At 47.2% G+C, this 17,922-nt stretch overlaps 1 long non-coding RNA gene across 3 annotated transcripts in view; it reads right to left on the bottom strand.

Moving 5' to 3' along the window:
* LOC107973921 (uncharacterized) overlaps nt 1-17,922 on the bottom strand; it is a 149,708-nt gene that overhangs the window by 80,710 nt on the left and 51,076 nt on the right. The window lies entirely within an intron of this gene.

Here is a 17,922-nt window from a genome sequence, read left to right as displayed (position 1 = left end):
ATGCCCATCTGGCAATGGTATTATTGTTCCTTATGGGAAGAAATGAGAAAAAGACTGAGCCGCCAGGCAGAGGGTGCTGGGTAAGGGAAGGAAAGTCCTCAGGTGGCCTTTGCCCATCTATCTTGCCCCTCACTGCCATTAGCAACACCTGCTGTCATCAGACCTGCCCACTTCCACCCTGACAAATTGCATTTCAAACCATTATTGGTCAACAGCATTTATTTTTGGACATTGCCATCATGAGTACCCCAGGCACCACCAGGCTCTGTGATGTCAGTGTGGCTGAGCTTGGCCTGGTCAATTCTCAAAGGAGAAACTGCCAAGGAGATCGTGGGAGGGCACAGTGATATGAGACCCTGTCCTCTGAGCCAACTCCAATGACAGCCGGGGAAGTAAGTCTCCGTCAGGGACACCATTCGCCTGCTGGCTTCTGGCCTCTCTCTGGCGACGATCAGCACCCAGCAAAACTGGCTTAGGCATGAGTAATAAGACAGGTTTATTTCACGTGGCTCCTGGCAAGGGAGCAGTGGCCTGGATTCCATACATCAATAAGAGGACAGACAGCAAGCTGGCACTGGCCTGGAATTAGTACTCTCAACCTGGTACTCCAGGGCTGCTCTGCCATCTCTTGAGACTCCAGACTCTGAATCCAAGGCTCAACTGCCCCGTTTTAGATGCCTCATGAGCCTAAATGACCTGCCTGCAAGGCCAGATCCACCCCTCCCCTGCTGTCTCTCCCTTGCCAACATCCACAGCAGTCCCCACGTTCAGAAGAAAGAGGCGTTAGGTATTTCCCATGAATCTGAAAAAGAAAATTTGCATGAGCAGCAGGAAGCTCCCCTGGGCTCAGAGGCTCTTTAGTTATAAGAGGGAATGTGTTGTAGTCACAGCTAGAGATGCTTGAACTAGACAAAAGGATTTTGTACACTGCCACTGCAGCATGAGAACACAGATTGGAGGTAGTGGGACATGTTACCAAAGGGGGTTACAGACAACCCTACTCTCATGTTTTCTGATCCAGAAACAGGGGACTGTGGCAGGCCCAGAAAGAAAACTCCAGAAATGGAAAATTGTGATTCTTTGCACTATGAAATAAGCTAGAGCACAACTGAATGTCTGCTTGGAACACACGACATCCACAGAAACATCTTTAAACACAGAAGTTCTTCTCCATGCTCATCTCTGGTGATAGGACAACAGTGGGCCTCAAGTTTCTCCAGCCAGTAGCAGGTGAGTTGCACCCAGGCCTGTCAATTTCATGCACACTTGACCCAGTGGCTCATGCTGCCCTCCAAACCTCCCTTAACTGCCATGTTGATCCTGGGCACTACAGGTCTAGGAATGTGCACAAGAATTAGACAGCTGCACGCTCTTACACACATGTAGCCCATCAATGTCTCAAAAGTCCAGTCAAGGAGAGGCTAAGAGGGGCTCCTGGGGAAAGGGTAGAAGGTCCCACCGGGAAACTGCCTCTTGGGCTCCTTTCTGAGCAGGAGCACCTATCTGGCCTGAGACCTGTCCCTCCTGGCTCTCTCTGAAATGGCTTCTCTCTGTCCCTCCAGACCAGATCTGGTTTCAACAAACTTGGAACTCTCCAAGCCCTTTCCTGCTGTGAACTGATTTATTTGGATCCATCTGTCAGAGCGTGACTGAAGAGTGTCCTGCCAGCTAGCAGCCCAGCTGCAGCAGATGTTGTCTCAGAATGCCCTGCGAGGTGAGGCTCATATGGATTTTACCTGCCCGTTCCACTTGTTCTCCTTTTGCCCTCCTGGGAAAGGGTTGGAAAGGGGTTGAGAACATCTGCATGACCCATGAGAACCAGGAAAGTTAACAGGGCATCTTGGGGGCCACAGAGCACTAAGGAGGCAGGCGTGCTGGTGCAGCAAATGGCGGTGACCCTGGCTCTAGCCTGTGATTGTACACATAAAATAAATGTTGCTGATACAAGGGCATGTACAATTTATTAATAATAAAGTAAGCAACACTCTATTGTAAGTTCCGTATGACCAATGGATTCTCACAGAACGCTTTTGTGAATTTTTGCCAAACTCTTGTGTCTATAGTGAGTTTATCATTGCAGTTCAACTATGATTTGACAAACGGCTGTGTTTGGCAACAGCTTGTGAAACTTTAGACAATTTAAAAATTGGGACCCAGTAGAAGCTGGGTCCCGTATCCCACTGAGGCAGTACCTTGAGTGGACCCACAAGGGTAGGGGCTGTGCTTGTCTATCTGTGTCTGCAGCACTCATCACAGAACAACACAGTCAGCCAGTCACAGTTCAGCATTCAAGCTGTTCCCTGAATTGGACCTGCTCGCCTTAAATCACCCAAAGAAGAAAGCCAAGCAAGCAGGATCTCATAAAGTAAGAGCAGGTGTCCACAGGGAGCAGGGCCAGGGACTGATGGTGGCAGGTGGTGGGTAGCCAATAAGACTCCATAGACTGACTGGTTCAGAGTTTGGAGAGAAGCAGCAGGCATGGAATGGGGAGAGCAGGAGCCAGGGAGGGCATTCCTGGTGAGAGGGATGGCACGAGGAAAGGCACGGGACAAACGGCTGCCTTTCCCAGCACGCAGATCACTCTTAGATACCGTCACTAAACCAATGTTTATCGTCCACTGTGTGCAAAGCACTGTTCTAAATTAAGCAAACTCTCTGCTCTCATGGAGATTAAATTCTACCAGGGAAGAGACCCAACATACAGCAAACAAGAACCCTCCATGGTGGAGAATACTACGAGACAACAGCTTTTATTTCAATATAAGGAAGAACTTGATGTGGAGCCTAATCGCCAGGAATGTTAAACAGGTGCTTCTCAAAGAAAAGTCAAATATGGCTAAGCAAAGAAAACCAGGTACCTTTCAAACACGGCTTCTCAGGGTCCTGGTGCTCATGGCCGTCAGGAGTCACCAGCAGGAGCTGATGGGCTGTAGTGCTTGTCAAACTTGCTTCACGGATGGAAGAAAACAAAAACATGAGTTGGGCTCCCAGGTGGAGAGCCAGAACGTCTGACATCCTGGGCAGCCAGTGTAAGGGATGTTAGAGCAAGTAGTCAGGCAGATACAAGCAGGGCTGGAGAGGGGTCCCTCCCACCAGCAACGTCCAGTGACCATCAAGTGATTGTCAGGCAGTTGCTACACTGTCTCTCTAAGATAATAACTGGTCACAGCTGGTGCCAAGAAAAGGCAGTCTCCCAATAGATAGAAAACACCTGAAGCTGGTGATCAGCAGCAGCTTCCTCATAAGATCTCAGGAGTTAAGCGAGTGGGCCCACGCATGAGCTCTCAGAGGCAAAATGGCCAACTTTAACTGATCTATGACACTCCTCTAGGAACACTTGCCTGGTAAGGGAAAAATGCCTCAAATGAGCAAGTACACAACTTCAGTAAACTCACTGCACATACGACCCCTCTTAGGTGCTGGCAGGCCACTGTGCATCCTAATACGTCCGGAATTGGTGGGTTCTTAGTCTCACTGACTTCGAGAATGAAGCCAAGGACCCTCGCGGTGAGTGTTACAATTCTTAAAAGGCAGCGTGTCCGGACTTTCTTCCTTCTGGTGGGTTTAGCAGCCTTGTTGGCTTCAGGAGTGAAGCTACAGATCTTCGCAGTGAGTGTTACAGCTCTTAATGCCACGCGTACTGGAGTTGTTTGTTCCTCCCAATTGGTCTTGATAGCTTCAGGAGTGAAGCTTCAGACCTTCACGGTGAGTTCTTACAGCTCATAAAGGAAGTATGGACCCAAACAGCCAGCAGCAACGAGTTATTGCAAAGAGAGAAAGAACATAACCCTCCACCATGTGGAAGAAAACCCGAGCAGGTTACCACTGCTGGCTGGGCAGCCTGCTTTTATGCTCTTATCTGGCCCCACCCACATCCTGCTGATTGGTCCATTTTACAGAGAGCCGATTGGTCTGTTTTACAGAGAGCTGATTGGTCCGTTTTGACAGGGTGCTGATTGGTGCGTTTACAATCCCTGAGCTAGACACAGAAGTTCTCCACTTCCCCACTAGATTAGCTTGATACAGAGTGCTGATTGGTGTATTTACAAACCTTGAGCTAGACAGAGAGTGCTGATTGGTGCATTTACAAACCTTCAGCTAGCTACAGAGTGCCGATTGGTGTATTCACAATCCCTTAGCTAGACATAAAGATTCTCCAAGTCCCCACCATACTCAGGAGCCCAGCTGGCTTCACCCAGTGGATACCACACTGGGGCTGCAGGTGGAGCTGCCTGCTAGTCCTGCACCATGTACCCGCACTCCTCAGCCCTTGGGCTGTCAATGGGACTGGGCACCCTGGAGCAGGGAGCAGCGGCCCTAGGGGAGGCTCAGGCGCGCAGGAGCCCATGGTGGGGGCGGGGGCGGGGGCGCGGGCGCAGGTGGGGTCGGGGAGGCTTAGACATGGCCTGCTGTAGGTCCTGATCCCTGCCCGGCAGGGAGGCAGCTAAGGCCCGGCGAGAAATTGAGCACAACAGCTGCTGGCCCACGTGCTAAGCTCCTCACTGCCCAGGGCCCGCTGGGCCAGCCGGCAGCTCCGAGTTCGGGCCCCCCAAGCCCACGCCCACCCGGAACTCGCACTGGCCCGCAAGTACCGCACGCAGCCCCCGTTCCCGCCTGCGCCTCTCCCTCCACACCTCCCAGCAAGCTGAGGGAGCCGGCTCCGGCCTTGGCCAGTCCAGAAAGGGGCTCCCACAGTGCAGCCGCAGGCTGAAGGGCTCCTCAAGCACGGCCAGAGTGGGCGCCAAGGCCGAGGAGGTGCCAAGGGCTGCGACGGCTGCCAGTAGGCTGTCACCTCTCACTAACAGCCCACCCCAAGGGAAGAATCAGGGGAGAAGAAGTGCAAACTCTGGAACCTTCCAAGGTATAAAACCCCAAGTCAAGGACAGAACAGGGCACTTGGACCTCTCAAGTTGCTTGTCTGGCCCTCTAACAAGTGTACTTTACTTCTTTTCGTTCCTGCTCTAAAACTTTTTAATAAACTTTCACTCCTGCTCTAAAACTTGCCTCAGTCTCTCCCTCTGCCTTATGCCCCTCAGTCGAGTTATTTCCTCTGGAAAGGCAAGAATCGAGTTGCTCCAAACTGGTATGAATTCGCCACTGCTCACAAGAATATTACTTCAACGTCTGGGTTCCTGAGACCTGAATAGGGGAAATCAGAGGAGGGGGAAGGCTGATCCAGAAATGTAGCTACTCCTGTCAGCCCAGCTGCTGCTTCTCTGCATTGGCCACAACCCCCAAGTCCCAAAGAGAAATTAATCCCCCAGTGGCACTTGCATGGGGTAAGAGCTCCTGCCTGGGTTTCTCTTGTCACAGGGGCCAAGCCCAGTGCTGTGGAGCAATAGCCCAGGCTCCGCAAACAAGCAGGCCCTGGACAACTTGTTTCTGGCCAGGCTCCTGAGAGAGCGGTTGGAGCCTCCAGAGAGCTCACAATGAGACACAGCTCCTGGACTCCAGATGACCTAAGAACTGGCAGATTAATTAGGCTTCTCCAGGGACTTCTAAACTGTCCCACTGGGCCACCAGGGATCCTCCAAGGTGCCTTGGGAGGTACTGAGAGAGGTGACAAGCAGCTGAGGGATAGGGCTTCAGCAACTGCTGGCCTCAGCCACAGAAGGCCCCTCTGCTCTCTACTGAGGCTCTGCCCAGAAAGGTTCATCTGATCCATAAGAAGAAAAACATATTTGCCACACACAGAGGGCTCCAGCCCTTGCCTCTGGCCCCTCCAGACGTACAACCATCTCCTAAACTACTCTTCCCTAATAATAGTCCTCTGGCTTCTCCATGAACTTGGCAGTTGCCAGATACTCTTCACACACTCAGGTCTGCCTGCCTCCCAGTTCTGGAGAAGGGAGGCACATGAAGGAGAAAACTCAGACCCAGCAAGGAGAAGGAACCACAGCTGGTAGCAGAGCAGGGGTGGCCCAGAACAAGCACTGTGTCAGTGGCTACGCAATCTGAACATCCCCTCTGACAGCCCCTGCCATCCCTTGCTCCCAGCCCACAATTCCACCTCACCTCAGAGCTGCTGCCCAAGAGCTCATGAAAACCCCTCTGTGCTTTTTGGCCCTGTGGCTTAGTTCCACACACAGCACACTTTACCAGTTTTTGAGCCAGCCCTGAATGACAGTCATTTTCCCCAGGATTAAAAATCCCTTTAACCCATCCTTCATGCCACACAGGCTGAGCCTGGGAAAAACATCCGGGAGGCACGTCTGGTCCACCAGCCGACCTCCCTCACAGATGGGCCTTCATGGGCATGAGCCCTGGTTCCTGCCACACCACCAGGAATGTGGCTTTGGGTCCCAGCCCCAGCCAAGAAGCTTACTCCACTGGGTAATTCTAGTGCCTGGAGAAAGTCAGCAAACGTCTCTGAGCCCGTTTCTGCTTCTTTGCAATGTGGGGAAAACGCACCCTGTTAACTCACTTAACCATCCATTATAACAAGCAAGGCAGTAGCCAAAAGCCAGTCAAAATCCTTAGTGAAGGCAGATCATCTGCAGCAATTCCAAGTGTCTGTTCTCTTGCAAGATTGTTGAGAGGTGCAAATGCATATTGTTAAGTTTGGGGGCAGGCTCGATTCCTCTTTCTTTCCTTCAGCAGCCACCCAGAAGACAGCCTGATCTTGACAGAGGCTTTGACCATGGTGATTTTTACAGAAGCCCTAGATAGTCACCCCTTATCTGTCTTGGGAATAAAGTTGCTGAGGGTTGATTAGCAAAGGAGGGAAAGTGCAACCGAGGCCTGGCATTCCCTAGACGAGAGATGGCGGTGGCGACAGGGCCTATGGGGTGGGGAAGGGGGTCAGCCGTGTGAGTGGCTCCATTCCTGTTAGTGGCACCACCAGCAGACCTCCCTGGAGCCAGCCAGTCCAGCCAGACTGATTAGGCCAATTCACTGTTTATCTGGGACAAGCAGATAAGGCTGTGGCCCAAGAGGGGTGGCTATGGGATGTGCCCAGCTGGAAGGAGACCCAAGAACACTGTAGCTGATGGAGAGGGAAGGGAAGAACAGAAAGAGTTCACTCAGGAGCCTCCTTTGTGGGTTTCAAATGGTCTCCAGTCAAGACGGCACTGAGCCTCCTGACATGCCCCACCTGAGTACCCGAGGCTGGCAGTTCTCCAACTCTAGAGAGCATCAGAATCACCTGGGGGTGATTCTAAAACCCAGGTGGCGGGCCCCCACCCCAGGTCCTGCTTTAGCAGGTCAGGAAGGGACTAAGAATTTGTATGTCTAACAAATTTCCTGGTGATGTTGATGCCACTGGTTCGAGCACCACACTTTGAGAACTGCTGCCGTAGGCCCTTGATGAAACCTACCTGTCCAGCCCCTCCCCAGCCTCATCCTTAGGCTATTCCTCAAATCCATCTCCTTCATTACTCCAGAGAACCTACTTCCAAGAAATCCCCTAATGAGGAGTGATGGCCACCTCTCTCCCCACAGTCTAGGGGGGTATAGGCACTGAGGTATGGGACCTCCTGGGCTCCACTTTCCTCATTTTAGGGTGGACTAAGTGATATCTCTTTTTCTTTTTTTCTTTTTATTTTGAGATGGAGTCTCACTCTGTCGCCCAGGTTGGAGTTCAGTGGTACGATCTCAACTCACTACAATCTCCACCTCCCAGGTTCAAGCAATTCTGCTTCAGCCTCTCGAGTAGCTGGGATTACAGGTGTGCGCCACCACACTCGGCTGACTTTTTGCATTTTTAGTAGAGATAGGGTTTCACCATGTTGGCCAGGCTGGTCTCAAACTTCTGGCCTCAAATGATCCACCCACCTCAGCCTCCCAAAGTGCTGGGATTACAGGCGTGAGCCGCCACACCCGCCCTAAGCAATTTTTCAGCAAGCCCGTTTTCTCGGTGAAGTTCCCTGAATCCATGGAAGGGAAAAGAACACCAGGCTTTACCTGGGAACCTAGCTGGTGCCAGCTCTGTTCTTCCCATTCATCTGGACACTGGATTACACAGATGACTTCATTTTGAACATCCACTTACATCTAAACCCCTAAATACATGTCTGAAGACTTTTTAGTTGTCAACTTTCCCTCATTTTCCTCCTGTCTGCTTTCTTCTCTTTGCCTCTTCCCCAGACTTAAGATTTAAGCAGAATTTTATTTCTGTAGATGTTTGATCCATTTTTTTAATACCTCAGCTGGCCACCTTTCGCCTGGGATACTCTGGTGTCCTCCCAGAATAGAATCTTGTCCACAACCATCTCCCCGACAGGTTTCTAGATGCTGCCCTGGCCAGAATCAGTCACCCAGGCTGCACCGGAAGCCACCTGTTGCCTGATCCCAGCCTTGGCCTAAATCATAGTGGGGAGCCCTGGCTAGAGGCTCAGTGCCTGCCCTCTGAATTGCTAGCAAGATCTCTGGCACCCACACCAAGGCTTTGTAAAACTCCACAAATTTTTCTGAGAAAGAAGTGTCCCTACAAGCAGAAGGCCTACACTGCATCACTATTTCTGCTGTCAAATGACAGCCTCAGGGTCCCACAAGTGAGAGATGGGCAGACGCCTGCCTGGGCTAGAATTCTCGGGGTCTTGGGTCTCCACACAGAAGTTGCTCAGTCAGAACCCCCCTCTGTCCTCCAGGTGTCCTGCCAGACACATGTGCTTTCTCCCACTTGACCGTCACCAATAAATCTTGGAGCTGGCCAAAGGCAGGTTCTCCTAACATTGCAGGTGAGAAAAGCTGAGATCCCCAGAGGAAAAATAACATGCCCAGCATTGCACAGATAAATTCTTGGTGGAGCGGGAAAAGGTCCAGGGTCCCCCAGACTTGAAGGGCTCACTTTGCTTTGCCACAATTTGGCCCTGGGTGCTGTTGCCTGACTCAGATCTGACTGCATGTGCCAGGGCCAGCCTGCCCTGGCCGGTCCCTACTCTGTAACCGGACACAGCCATGAAGGACACCAAGGAGGGGGCGAGGGAGCAGAAAAGATATACAAAGGGATTTGAGCGGATTTGGTTACAAAGTTGCACCAGCCATTTCCTGGAATCTAATGGGAGCCAGTTCTGAGAACTTGAAGGGGTGGGGAAGCAGAAGGGGGAGGGAAAAAAAGGCAGATGACTGGCTTGTGGGGTGTGCAGTGGGGAGGAGAAATGGGCCCTGCTCTTGTGGCCAGCAGCCAGGCAGGCCAGGCTCCTGGAGGCAGGAAGGGGCCTGAGACCTATCTTTCCCCAGCCCTCAAATGATTTCTGCAGCCTAGGGAAAGCCCCCAGGCCTTCCAATAAATCTCCTTCCAAGCCTTCTTCCCAAAGCCCACTCTGGGCCTGGACAGCCTGGGGGGTTGATGTGCTTCTCCAGGGCTGGTAAGGACAAAAGGGAGCAAAGGTTCCTGGTCCACCCCGGGTGTCTTTGCCCCGGGAGGCAGGGAACCAAGGCCCTCTGGTGCTGGCCTTGTCTTCCAGGCCTCCTGCCCCTTTCCTCTTGCCTCCTGAACCCTCTCTTCTCTTCCTGCTGTCCCTCTGCTTCTGCCTTCACGTTCTCCTTTCTGTAGAACTTCTCCACCTCCACCTTCCTCTACCCCTTTGGTAGTTACACATTCCGTAATGCCCAGTTGAGGACAGATGCAGAATCTCATCCTGAACCCTTGTCCACGCTGAGCAAGTGGGGTTTGGAGATAAGAGTCACAGTGGGGACTTCACTTCTCCCAAGTGATTCAGCAGCCTCCTGCACACCTGCTTTCACTCTCTAAGCCTCATTCCTGCCAGGAGGGCCATGCCTGCTAGGTCCAATCACCAACAGGGGGAAACCAGCAAACCTCCTACTTTTCCAATCAGTCCCCCCATCATCACACACTTTATTTGCCCTCTTCCCTTCCTTTCCCCTTTACCCACAGGACCAAAGGAAGGATGGGGATCGCTCACCTGTTCCTACCTCTATGATAGCTGCCTACACTGGCGTGCAAAACACCAAATCATAAGGCAAGACAAGGAAGCTTCACCCACTAAACCACAGGCTCCTTGAGGGAAGAACCTGTGCCTTTTGATGTTGTGCAACAAAGCCACTGTGACTTTGTGGCTGAATATATTTACTACTTTTATTTGGAGCTGCACCAATTTTCTTGGCTTTTAAGGCCAATGTATTACTTCTATTATTTAAAAGTTGAGAGAGCCATATTGTTAATACTGAGGCATGAATTAGCAGCTCTTGCATACTTGGATACTCTGAAACCAACATATTTTCAATTGGGACCATCCTGGAAAATCTATTATGTAAAGGAGATGATGCATACTATCCCCAGCTGGGTCTGGGAGAGATATGGAGTAGGCATTCAGACAAGGTGTGTCCAATTGCTTAGTTGTTTCACTAAAGAAATCAAGACAGCATGGGTGGAAAGCCAAAGGGGATGGAAAGCCAAATGTCATGACCAGCACTCTGCAGATCACCCATCAACACTCCTCCTACTGTCTGACATCCTATTATCAATTGCAGATTTCGGTAAAAATTAAACCAAGTCAGATGTCTCTTCTCGGAAAAGCCCACAGACAGGGTGCCATCTCAGGATCATCTAAAGCTAGTGCGGGAAAGGCGAGTCCCTTTCTTTAGCAAACAAATCTTTTTGTCTCAACCCTGACTTATTCCTGGGGCCTTCTGGGTGGTGTACACAGTGACTGAATCATATATATAGTATGATTTTTGAGGGCAATATCATGATAAGATGCCCACACAGAAGCAAAGCCAAGTTCCTTGGCCTTGTGTATGAGGCTCCCTAAAGTGATCTGTGCCCCTGGAATTGCCTTGACCATGCTTGTGACTAGTTTTCCAGCCTGAAAAGCCCTGTCTATCTTTCCAGCATAACCTCCTCTGAGCAACTTTCTGATTTTCCTTAATTTTATTGACATTTCCCTTCCTGGAACTCCCAAAGCACCATGCCTGAATCACCCATCTGGCCCTTGCAGCCTGTCGGTTGGTAAGTTGGCTTTTTATATGTTCACATAGCTGAAACCACCATCTCTGTGCAGATCCCCCAGGAGGCTCTTTGCACACTCCTCCAGTTTTGTTGCACTTTCTCTTCCCAAGCGACCCCTATGGGTGACTCTTCTTTGGAGGGCTAACTTTGGCCTGCTAGAGCCACTTCACTTGCATATAAGCAGAAAACCTGATATGCCCAGGAACCTATGACCTCATGGGGTAACCCCTGGCTCCCTTGTTCCAGGGCATATATCAGTCAGGATCTAGTCTTAGGCAACAAACCACACCAGTTATTTTAACAGAGAGAATTTAATATAAAGAATTATTAACAGTATTAGGAACAGAAAAGGCTAAAGGGGATATTATTAAGGTATTGAAGAGGTAGCAATTATAAGGGAGCTATTATAAGGTAGCAATTATAAGGAAGCATTAGAATTATAAAACTTAAAAGCTTGAAGGCAGACACTCACAGAGCTGACCTGCAGCCCTTAGAAAAGGAGCTGCTTCTCTGCTGGTGCTGAAGGGGAGGGCTCACCATGCTGGGACCCAAACCCCTGAACCAGATGATGGCCAATGGTGTTTCTGGGGGAGAACAATGGACCTAGTTCTACAAGTGTTGACAAAATTGCAAACTGGTATCCCTGGCTGTTACTGGAAGGAACTGCCACTGCCAAGGTGAGGAAGCATTGCTAAGTGATACTGATAGGAGTGGAAAGCATAACGAGGAACAGAAAGCAAACAGAAAGGAACACCGGCCAGGCCAAACTAGAGGCTGCCTTACAGAGATGGGATTAAGTTTATTCACCTACAGAAACACTAGAACCATATTACCGCCATGTATATGAATTTCAGGGACAGCTTGAAATTAACAGAGGGCAAAGCCAAAATTGAAAGAGATCTATTTTGATTCAACTTGCTCATACTCTGATGCCCATACTCAGGAATGGAACTGTTCTCTTTCCTATATGGGTTAGTTTATTCTGGGAAACAGTAAAGAAGATGCCTACTTAAGTCGCTTAACCAACTAGGACCTTGAAAATGGAAACCACGCACCATCCCAAGTAGAGAGGATCTCAGGGACTGGCTATTACAACCTTCCCCTCTCCTCTCACCCACTATCAGACATTAACAGATGAGGAAACGAAATCACAGAGGGACCAAGTGATCAAAGAGTGGCCAGGACTAGCCCTGGAACTGGAGTCATTCTTTTATTCAACACGTATTTATTGATCATCTATTGTTCTGGCCACGGGTCTAGGTTCTTGGAAAATATCAGTGAATAAAACTCCCAGGAGATTGGGAACCTGAAATGTAAGCCATACTGCGGCAAAGAGGTTTTGTCTGTGTCTCTTCTTCCTAAGGTGCTCCCTCTTTATTACTTTAGGAGGGCTTCATTTTTCACTTATTTTATCTGCAGACCTCACCATGAAACAAAACACTTTCAGTGAGTTGTTGTGCTTAAAAGGAGAAGCTTGGGGAGGCAACGGAACACAGTGCAATGGACACTGCATTTTTCCCCCATGCTCCACTGGCCCCCATAGTTCTGGAAACCCTAAGACCATACCAATTTCAAACATCCTGCTCTTGTGACTGGTACGAACTAAGAACCTTGTTTCTGGATGGTTGGGTATATATGTCCATATTCATATTCTTCTTGGAAAGAGACAGGTGCCAGGACTGAGTAGCACAACAGCCCCACCTGGTGCTCTGGAGGAATGGCCTGTCTTAGACACTGGTGGGAATCAACTGGTTTGGAAATTAGTTCACCTAACTCTTCCATGGAAACAACAAACTTTTATTTTATCTTTTTGCTTTAAGTTCTGAGATGCATGTGCAGAACGTATAGGTTTATTACATGGGTATACATGTGCATAGTGGTTTGCTGCACCTATCAACCTGTCATCTAGGTTTCAAGCCCCACATGCCTTAGGTATTTGTCCTAATGATCTCCCTCCCCTTGCTCCCCACCCTACAACTGGCCCCAGCGTGTGATGTGTTCGCATTGGAAAACAACAAACTTTTAAGAGATCTTATGGGAAACCTCAGAGATAATGGAGGAGCCAGGGTTTACTTGGGGGGTTGAAAGTTCTTACATTCTATTTTTCACATTTCCAATGATACCAGGCCCATTTATTGTTGATAATAGATATGAAGGTGCGTTGAGCCTATAAAATAAAAGAAGCAAAGAGACCAAAAAGGAAGACAGATAAGGCATTGGAAAATATAGATGTGGCTGCATTTCACCCTTCACCTGAGCTCGAATCAAGAAGCATGGTTTGTGCTCACTAATCCAGGGGATGAATTGAAATTATGTTTATTCTGGTCTTTGTTTTTCCCTCTTTCTCTTGATCTCCATTTTTTAATCTTTTCCTGTGATTTTCTAGTTTAACTCCTGGGAAACAAAAGGGACAAAGGGAAACTGGGCTCCAATTCTGTCAATCAACTGTCAGAACTTCTACAAGGTGCTTGGTCATGTAAATTAAAATTCCAAGAGTTCTAATATGTATCTGGGTTATCATTTCCCACATAATCTTAGAAATTTGAACATGGAGCACCTGGTAACCCATTTAGTACATGGATACACAGAAAATAAGGGTGTAATGATGGGATGGTAAATTCAGAACCTTTGAAAACTCTATTAAATATCTCAAACTGGAATTATCTTTGAAGAATCTATTTTTTGTGTTTTGTATATGCTTATTTCAGCTGATACTATAAAGAAGTACTTTTAGAATCCAGGGAAGACAAGGAATCCAGAATGAATGTCCTTCATACATTTTCTATTCACATAGAATAGTGCTCTAACCTACCCCAAATAAATAGAGGCCTCCACTGTGCTAAAAGTCCTCTAAGCAATAAGAGTTTACAACCTCTCTTAGTCACCCATGCCAGGTCATTGCCTAAGTTCACCTTTAATGCTCTCTCACACTGCTGATGGGACTACAGGTCAATGAAACCTCTCTGAAAAGCAATTTAGAAAAAACCTAACCCCTTTGACCCTATAAATCCACTTTTATAAGCTGTATCCTAAGAAAATATAAAAAATACAAACAATACTGAATAAAAATGTAAACTTTCATATACATTTTAATAAAAATAGAACTGCAGTAAATATAAGATGTTGGTTCATAGATTATATAAAACAAAATGATAGACTATTATGGAGTCATACACATACATACAACAATGTTAGCATGTTGCATTTTGTGTCTCCGTTTTGGCTGAGGCCCTAAAAAAGCAGAGAATAATATATCAGGGACCAAGTATTCCTACCTATCAAAGGTGCTAGGCAGCCCAGGAAGGGGGCAGTTAACATTCCTAGAGGAAACCTTCAACTAGTAGAGGATGGAAATCCATTACATGTCCCAGCCTCCCAGCATCGGGAGAGATAATTCCAAGGTGCATTCCACAGTTTCTTAGAGGGTCTCCAGCAGGATTGAACCCCAGTTGCTGATGACAATACTCAGCTCAGTAACATACTCTTTATTTTCTTCCTTCCCTGTCCCACGTGGCCTGTCCCCTCCCTTCTGCTTCCTATAATCTACCTCCCATTACAAAGCCCAGACACAAGTTCTTATCTCAGGCTGTATTGGAAGGTGAGATAAAATTAAGTTGCCCCCAAAACATAATACCAATAATATCAAAAACTCAGCAAGGGAATTATGGATTTTGGATACCAAAAATCAGGAAGGGAATTATGTACAAAGAGCTCATTTCATCCCCCACCCAAAGCAAGAAAACACAAAATGAAAATGTGGCTCTCTGCTTCAAAGAAGGGAGGGGAAATATATTGAGAATATACACAAACTAATAATCCAATGAGTTATCCTGCTCCAACATTATCATCTCATCACTGCCATTGTTATTGTCATACACCAACAATACAGGTAGAGGTCAGTCAGGGTCCCCACCCTTCAGGGAATCACAAAACTGGAAAAAGAGTCACAGGCCTAGGACCTGTTTAAGGCAATTCCTCTGCCTAACACAATGTTCTTGCTGTCCCAGCTATCAAGAAAGCTTTAGAGAACACAGTGTTATACGCACCAAAAAATAATAATGAGTGTCAGGGGCAGGAGATAATGTGTTATGAGTCTTCTGTCCCAATTTGGAGCCCAAGTCACATCCAGACAGACAACTGATTCTCTTCTCTGTGGTTATAATTCCTTTAATTTCCTCATGGATTTCAAATTATTCTTCAGGAAAAAGAAGGGATTCTGAGGCTAGCAACGAGGTAGGCTTGATAATGTGTGGTCCCAGTGATCTGAATAAAGATCCAAAAAGAAGGTTGCCCTGTATACAATTCCAGATGCTTGTCCTTGGATCCCCTGCCTAGAATATCAAACTGTCCTCTTTACTGTTTGATAACTGTGGGCAAGAAAGCAATGGAACCAACAGAGTTGGTAGTGCTAGCTACCAAAAGTTTAGGACAGAGGTTACAAAATCAAATGTCTTCAGAGCTCAGGCAGGTAGTATAAAGTAAGGATTTGTGGAGATAGACAAATTGACGTGTACGTGCCTCTTCCGAAAGATGCTTCTGAGCTCAAGCCAGTTAAAATCCAGTATTGATAGACATTGCACATTTTTAAGAGCAACCAAGAAGTCAAATATCTAGATTTTACATGAAAGCTCTTTTCCATGGTGGCAACTAATCCAAATGTTTTCTGCTCACTCCATATTGGCCTGCATAGGATGTCAAAGAAAACAAATTTGTGGGCTGTTTTGGCTCTTGAGCCACCAGTTTGGACGTAAGTTATGAGAGTTATCTTCTATTACTGGAGAATGTATTGAAAGTGCACCATAATGGGCAACTATAAAATTTTGAAAAGCAGAAAGACTAGAGAAAAGTGTTAGGTCATGAGCTGTAAGTGAGCAAGAGGGACTGTACTCAAATTCACAAACTTATGCTCTCTAATTTGGGACCAGTTTCAGCACTTGATATGATGAGGTATAAAGGATAATGGTGGCTGTAACATTATGACCCTTACTGCATCATACAAAGCCCTGACCCAATAGCTGCCTCCTCCTGTCACTGACTTAACTGCCTGAGTAGCATCTGGCTTAGGACTAGTGGTTCTGTCCCCTAGCCCTACTTCCCTATGCTCCTTAAAAGACCCTTTTACCAGAAATCTAAAATTACCAGTCCCATCAAGACAAGTATAAAGATAGCTTACTGCAGAAAGGCATCCAGAAAGAGGAAGAAGGCCCTGAGTAGAAGGAACAAGGTACCACAAAGGGTGAATGAACCTCTTAGGAAAAGGAAGCATAATGCTGACACTTAGATGAGACCAAAAGAAGGAGGATTTAACCTCCCAGGGGCTGGAGGAATATGAGGGTAGATAGAACCCTGCCGGCCAGCTCTACCTACCTCTTCCTTTGTGTGACTTTTTTGAAGGTATAATAGCACCACTCTGACTTGGGTCTTAACTCAAGCACATCCTAAGCTGTATGATCTTAAGCAGGTTAATCATTCCACCTGTTTCAATTATGAAATCGGGACCCTGATTACCTCGATGCTACAACTGAGATAAATGAAATAATGATTCCACAATCTCTAGTGCAGGGCCTGACAAACTGCAGTCTGCAGGCCAAATCCAGCAAAGTTAACAAGCCAGAGCCATTCACTTACTATGGCTGCTTTCACCTGCAAAGAATAAAACATCTGCTATCTGGCCCTATAACTCTGTAGGGGCTCTCTCAAGTGGACCTATCACCTCGCATAACTCACAAAAGCTGCTGTAAGGTATAAGTTGGGTCATGTTTACTTACCTCATACAAGACTTTCATCAATAAATATTGAACGCCCTAGACAGAAGATTCATATATTTCACATCCTGAAGTTCTCCACAATTATCAATTTCAAAATTTTCTTCTAAGTTTCAAGTTTGAACATGTGATGGATCTCCTGGCACTGTTAAATTTATTCTGGTTTTCTCCTGGACTATATGTCTTAGACTATATTTACTATATGTACATTTCTTGGAGTACATGGACAGGTGAACCGGACCTGGCACATGGGCATTATTCAATAGTAAAACATTTCCTATGTAAATGTAGCAAATATAGTGAGGGTGTCGTGGAGGACTGCACCAGAATGACAAAGGGAAGGCTATTGACCTCTTTGCCTTTGCCTTCTCCCTGAGATTATGCCAGTGTATGCACAACATTATTACAGCCTACTACTGCCAGACACACTTATAACCCATTAACTGTAGCCTGTTACTACCAGAGGTGCCTGTAACCTGTTACCACGGCCTACTACTATAATACATGCTTATATCCAATGATATAGCTATATTACTACAGCCTGCTACCACAAGAGTGACTTGTATTATTACTACATACACTACCTCAGGACACTCTGCTCTTGCGCCCAGGAACACCTGCCATAACATCTTTAAGCAATAAATTGCCACCTCTCCACACCCCTACACTGAGTAAGACCAAACGTGACCACTGAAGAGCAAAAGCAATCATCAAAGAAACTCAAGAAGCTCATCAACATCTAGGAAATAGGACAAAACCCTGGGGCCCACCTAAGTCAGATGAACAATAAAAAGGCAGTTTCTGCATCTTTCATGTTCCAAAGGAAATAGAGAATTGAGTTTTGAGGCCCCAACCTTACAGATTAGCTTTGGTCTTGCTGGTAAATGGTTTTTAAAGATTGCATTTATGATTCTCAGGGGGAGGCAAGCTGTGAGTAAGAGATGATTTGGTACGTTTACATAAGTTATACAAGGTTCAAGTTTAATTACACAAGGGATTCTATAAAGCTATAAGAATTATTTGATCCCAAATTGCCCAAACACTACGTTATATCTAGAGTATACTACCAGGAGAAGCTCGAGGATGTTGTCCTTTAAAGAATTCCAAATGCACATATGCCTTTGTAAGTGTATGTTGTGTCTTTGCACTTCCTCACATTTACAATTCCTGGACTTCATGATGGATGACCTGGGCTTGTTTCTAGGAAAACAAGCATCTTCATTTCTGCTAACAAATGAATGAGAA

Source organism: Pan troglodytes, chromosome 13, assembly GCF_028858775.2.
Source record: "Pan troglodytes isolate AG18354 chromosome 13, NHGRI_mPanTro3-v2.0_pri, whole genome shotgun sequence".
Taxonomy (NCBI): Eukaryota; Metazoa; Chordata; class Mammalia; order Primates; family Hominidae; genus Pan; species Pan troglodytes.
Note: the sequence above shows the minus strand (reverse complement) of the source record. Positions and strands in the feature narration are given on the sequence as shown.